This window comes from Leptopilina heterotoma, unplaced genomic scaffold (assembly GCF_015476425.1).
Source record: "Leptopilina heterotoma isolate Lh14 unplaced genomic scaffold, ASM1547642v1 Lhet_163, whole genome shotgun sequence".
NCBI classification, from domain to species: Eukaryota; Metazoa; Arthropoda; class Insecta; order Hymenoptera; family Figitidae; genus Leptopilina; species Leptopilina heterotoma.
This window is the reverse complement of record NW_025110879.1, coordinates 34649-40914: the sequence shown is the minus strand read 5'-3', so window position 1 is coordinate 40914 and position 6266 is coordinate 34649.

Genomic DNA, 6266 nt, shown 5'->3' with positions numbered 1-6266 from the left:
TTATTATTATTAGGAGAATAATTAAAAATTTGGGTTTTTAAATTATTGAATTCTTTAAGAAAATTTTATTAAAATAGAGTAGATATCGAAAATCATTGAATTGAAAAAATTTTTTGAAAACAATTGAATTTTGGAGAAGAATTATATTATTTTAAAAGATAATTGAAATTTTGAGTTTCTACTTAAAATTTTAATTTTGTTTTTAAAATTCAAAATTACATATTTGAAAAACGAGTCAAATGGGAGTTATTAAAATAATTACAAAAGAATGAATTAAATATAGAAATTTTGTATTTTTGAAATTAGAGTAAAATTTTATGCGCGATGGTTTTCGCTTTTCAGTTGCGGAATAATTCGTTTTTCATAATTTAATACCATGGTTTCAGTTCCTTTCCGAGTGTTCATATAAATTTTTAACTACTAAAGGCCAAACTGGTTAGTTTCCTTTTTAAAAAATCTATATATATATATATATATATATATATATATATATATATATATATATATATATATATATATATATATATATATATATATATAATTCCGTGTTTTTATATTTAGTTTTCTCTGAAAATTGTCTGTTGATGCTTCTGGTTAATTTACATGCAAATGTTTTCGTCGATTTTAAAAATTCAACTATTTCCTTTTTTTCAAAAATGAAAATAGCAAAATAAAGTCTATATTTTGAAAAATAGTTTTAATTGAATAATTTCTCGTAAAAATTAACATTTTATTTTCCTCCTGAAAATTATAATTTTCCTACATTCTACAAGAACCAATATTTTTATGAGAAAGAAAATTACAATTTCTTTTTTTTTTGGGGAAAATTTAACATTCTCATTAATTAGATTTTCTGCTTCTTTTTTTTTGGTATTAATTTCATTTTTATTTTGGTATTAATTTCAATTTTTCTTGATCGCATGAAGTAGCAAATAGCAATTGAATTTGACTTTGACCGCGAGGCAATTTTCCTGATAGCTTTAACACTCCTCCTTCTACCGACAAATGAAATTGAAGTCAAGGTTAAGGATTATTTCGAAATAAAAAATGTTGGTTCGTGACATTAACCGTCAGTTATTATGGTGTGTGTTTGTGTGTGTGTGTGTAGAAATATTAATATTCTCAACTATTATACCCTTGGAGTCGGCGTGGTTTATTCTGTTTCTCTTTTTTTTTTTTTTTATTTTTTTGATATATAACAGAGAGAACATCAAATGAAATAATAAATGAATCGATTACTGTATTACATTATTTATAAAGAACAACAATATTTTATTCATCATTGACAATGACGATTTTCAGCCCACACAATAAGTGATTGCCATTGGCATTTACTTCTCTTTTTTTGTGTGTGAAAATAATAATAATGGATGTTATTTTACGATCGCGGTTACAATTCACCGACGACGTGTATCATCATCAACAATAACGACTCATTTAATCAGAAAAGTTGCGAGGAAAATTCATATCGCAATATTTTTTCTCGTTTTATTTACTTTTAGTTTGCAAATTTTGCAGTTAAATAGAAATTCAACATTAAATCGAAATAAAAAAATAAAATAGCTGAAAAATAATCACTGTTATTTATTTTTGCATCTTTTATACATTTTTATTTATTTATTTTGTATTTCCGTTTTTGTTTTTTATTTGTACTGTTATTATTATTTGAAATAATTTATTGTAAACTTAATTTTAAATCCTAAATTGTCATATTTATTATCTTATTTTTATTTACTTATTTATTTGTACAGTTTGGTAAACAATTAAGTAAATTAGAAAATTGAAAATAAAAATTCATAATTAAAAAATAAAGGACTCTGTAATTTTCTGCATAAGTCACTTGAGAAACTCTAAAATCATAAAATGAATGAAATTTAATGCTTAAAATTTACTGGAAAATGCAATTAAAAGTTGTAGATTTCAATTCTGAGTTTTTGTTGCCTTTCAGTTTAAGTTTCAAATCCTCGAAGCAAACACATTGGTAATTGCATTTCTACTGCGAATTCGAATTCTATTGAAATATTTAACTTTATTATCCAAGATAATACATCATATTTATGGAGAAAGTCTATTTTTTATACATTAATTTTTTATCATTTTTGTTTTTTATTAAAACAATTGATTTTAGGAGCTATTTAATAACTAAACTTTCTGCATTTTGAAGGCAAAAATTTTTTAATTTCGATTTTTTGGCGTAAAAAGTAAAAAATTAAAAAGAAGTTATAAAAAATTATCCCAGTAAAAATATAAATTACTATTGAGATTGGAAATGGTGAATTTCATCGAAAACATGAAGTAGCAAATGAGCGCATTTGGTTGTAGGGAATGAGCCATTTGAGACCAACTGGAGTTGGCAACACTATAGACAATATGTAGGTAATATCGCAGAGGTGTTAAATTTTAATTGAGACACGTCTAGGAGAATATAATGTCAAAATTTTGCATTGTGTCAGTGAATCATATTGTGGACAATATTTAATCAACCAATTGTCGACGAACGCGTCTCTCCCTTATATACATACCACACACTATTGCCCGTATTTTCGTCAATGTCTAGAAACTAAATTACATCTTAACCTGATTATAAACACGCGATTAACGAGTTATCTCCACATCACAGGCGCTTATCAACGGGATGAAGGAGAATTTCTTCTTTTCAAAAGAACATTGCTTCTTTTTTTAAAAGAAAATTTCTTCTTAGATTGTAAACTTTTTACTCGAAAATTAAGAACAATTATCTAAAAGAAAGAAAAATTCTTCTTTCAAATTGAAAATATATTTTATGCTTGAAAATTGAAAACAAATGTAAAAAAATTTGTTTTTAAATAGAAATTTTCTTCTTTGGAATAAAAAATATTTTTTTCAAATAGAAACTAAATTTTTTACTTGAAAATTAAGAAAAAACAAATTATTAACGAGAAGAAGAAAAATTTCTTCTTTCGATTAAGAAATTTCTTTTTTTAAATAGAAACTTAATTTTTTATTTGAAAATTAAGAAAAAACAAATTATTAACGAGAAGAAGAAAATTTCTATTAAAAAATTTCTTTTTTCAAATTGCAAATAAATTTTTTATTTGAAAATTAATTACAAATAAAATTATCAACATGGAGAAGGAAAATTTCTTCTTTAAAATAAAAAATAAATTTTTTAATTGAAAATTAAGAACAAACAAAATTATCCAAGAGAATAAGAAGAAAAATTTGTTTGATTTGCCCTGACATTTCCTAAATTTTGTTTACTGACACGGTCATTCACCTCACGTCAGTTAAATTATACTTCGTAAATTATATACATTTTATTTACCAGTGTCCAATTGTAATCGCCACGACAAAGACGTTCATTTTGGAACCTTTTCTAATTTTGTTTATTTTTTCGGTAAATAATTGTTTAAAAATAAGTTTATAATTATTAACTTCATATTTTTAAGAATGTATTTTAATTTAATTATTTTTCTTTTTTTTGTTAAATGAAGTTTCTGATGAGGGCAGCCGCGCTGTCGAAACGTTAAACAACATTTGTTGTTTTATTTTATACACCTGACTCGGAATGATCGTTAAATTCAATGTTTATTAAATATTTATAACAACCGAGTGATAATATCATATAATAATTTTAATAATAATTTATGTTTTATTTCAATTAAATCATTTTTTCGCACTTTAACGAAAGTAAACTCGGTAATGTTCGCATTAACTAGTTAATCTGGACATTAACTAGTTAATGTTCGAAAAAAAAATTTTCTTTCGAACTTTAACGGATTTGATCAGGTAATCCGCAGATTAACTAGTTAATGTGCACATTACCTGAATTTCGGACTTTAACTATAACATATACACGTCATGAAGCAGGTGGGCTCAAACTGTCGATGACGTGTATAGACGCAAGCAGATTTTTGGCTACAAAAACCCACAGATTTGTCCACAAATTGATACTCGGGAGTTTTCGGGGTCGCTGATTACGAATCCGTTTTCAGATTTTAAAAATTCAAAATGGCGGATCCAATATGGCGGACGACATTTTCAAAAATTCATCGGATTCACTTGAAACTTGTTACTCAGGAGTTTTCGGGGTCGCTGATTACGAATCCGATATCAGATTTTGAAAATTCAAAATGGCGGATCCAATATGGCGGACATTTAAAAAAATTCATCGGATTCACTTGAAACTTGTTACTTGGGGGTTTTCAGGGTCGCTGATTATGAATCCGATTTCAGATTTTAAAAATTCAAAATGGCGAATCCAATATAGCGGACGACATTTTTAAAAACTCGTCCGATTCATTTAAAACTCGTTACTCGGCGGTTTTCGGGGTCGCTGATTACGAATCTAGCATCAGATTTTTAAAATACAATGTAGCGGTTCGAATATGGCTGGCGCCATTTTAAAAAATTTATCAGATTTACTTAAAAGTTGTTACTTGGGATTTATTGATGTCGCAGATTAAAAATGTAATATCGGTTTTGAAAATGGCGGATCCAATATAAGAACACACAGAAAAAATATAAAAAAACAAAATAAATAAAGGAGTGAAAAATCCGACCGCATACCTTCACGTGGTAAACTCTGGGGTCGTAAGTAAAGTAGTATACTTAACAACTGACTGCGGGGGAAAATTTTGTATTTATTATCGTTTCAAAAATTTTTCGTAATCAGCGAAAACCCTCTAGTAACGAGTTTCAAATAAAAACGATGAATTTTAGAAAACTTCATTCGCCATATTGGATCCGCTAATATGAATTTTCAAAATCTGAAATCGGATTGGTAATCAGCGACCCTGAAAACCCCCGAGTAAAAAGTTTCAAGTGAATCCGATGAATTTTAAAAAATGGTGTCTGCCATATTGGATCCACCATTTTGAGTTTTTTAAATCTGATATCGGATTCGTAATCAGCGACCCCGAAAACCCCTGAGTAACAAGTTTCAAGTGAATTCAGTCGATTTTTCATTTTCATGTCCGCCATATTGGATCCGCCATTTTGAATTTTCAAAATCTGATATCGGATTCGTAATCAGCGACATCAAATACAATAGTATGCTCGTTTGCGCAAATTTTAGTTTTCTAAAAAGTTGTCGACATTTTGAGCCCACTTATGAGATTTTGGTCTTGACTGCGAAGGGGTTAATTGCATATACATAATTTTTCATTTACGTAAAATAGAAATAAAAAATTTAATTAAATATTTGTCATAAATAAATAAACTAATAATAAAAATTAATTATTCTAAAATGTTAAGCACACCTTCAAAGTCGTTAGTAAATTCCATCCTACCCCATTTTCGGCGAAGATTGTAAATATGATAATTTTCGTCATACTGCCAAAATTCACACGCGATTTATAAGAACAAAACACTCTTGTGATGTATAATAAAAGAAATGGTATTATTAAATTCACGTTTATAAAGAATAAAAATGTTATTTTTCAAGAATTGTAAATTATTTCACAATATTAAAAAATATAGAACGCGATTGAATTGAAATTACTTTTTTGTAAAATGACGCGCACTTTCTTTCATTGTTATCGATTGGTCACAAATTTAAAAAAAAAAGATTCGCGCACACTCAGAAGAATTAGTTTTTCAGTCGAAAATATAAAATTTACTTTACCTATTTAATTGAATTAATTTTATTTTATTACTCTATTGCATAAATTTAAAATTAATTCACTTATTTATTAAAAACTGTTATTGTTTACGTAAAAATGACAATTTATTTGTTTTAGTTGAATTAATTTACTAAATCGGAATTAATTTGATTAATTAAGTTATTACTTATAGTAATTATCATAAATGATTCTAATTCTAATTAAATAGTTGAATTAATTTACTAATAATATTAAATCAGTTCTCAATTCTATTCAAAATAAAAATTCTTGATCTCATGAAAGCAAAATGCCGTAGCACAAATTCAATGAGATGTTAATAATTCGATTTCAAAATTTCAACTCAAGTGTGTTCAGGATTTTCGTTTGAAACTTTATTATCTATACAGTTTGAGGTCATTATAGACAAACGAATACAAAGTGATCGCCTTTTGTTCGAATGTAAACATACCAAAAAATAATTATCTATTTCACTCTTCTTCAGAATTCTATAAATCCCTCATTAAATATTTCTCCCGCAACTTTATTTTCCCTCTCAATTGCAATAAAATTTGTAAACTATATTATTAAATATTAATTTCTCCAAAATAAATTTTTCAATTTCAATTAAATTTATTAGAATTTATAATTAATTTACAAAGTTCAGAACTTACCTATGATTTTTTA